The 224-nt window shown below is 38.8% G+C and overlaps 1 protein-coding gene across 2 annotated transcripts in view; it reads left to right on the plus strand.

Moving 5' to 3' along the window:
• The window catches only part of tns3 (tensin 3), a 64,959-nt gene that overhangs the window by 61,970 nt on the left and 2,765 nt on the right, over positions 1-224 (plus strand). The window lies entirely within an intron of this gene.

A 224-nucleotide genomic window follows, 5' to 3' on the forward strand; every position in this document is an offset into this window, starting at 1 on the left:
AAAAAAATGCATTAAAGACACAGAATTAATATTTTTAATCAGGTGCAATTCATTGAGTATCCGCAAGGGGACACTGTTTTGATCAGAGAAGAAGACAACAGCAGCCTCAGTCTGTCACTGAGACAGACCCATGGCATCAGACGCTATCAATAGCACTCTCACATTTACACATTTAATAGCACTCTCCTTAGTTTGTAAGGTGTAGGCAGGGATTACATTTAGAT

This window comes from Hippocampus comes, unplaced genomic scaffold, assembly GCF_001891065.2.
Source record: "Hippocampus comes isolate QL1 unplaced genomic scaffold, H_comes_QL1_v1.1 scaffold85, whole genome shotgun sequence".
NCBI lineage: Eukaryota > Metazoa > Chordata > Actinopteri > Syngnathiformes > Syngnathidae > Hippocampus > Hippocampus comes.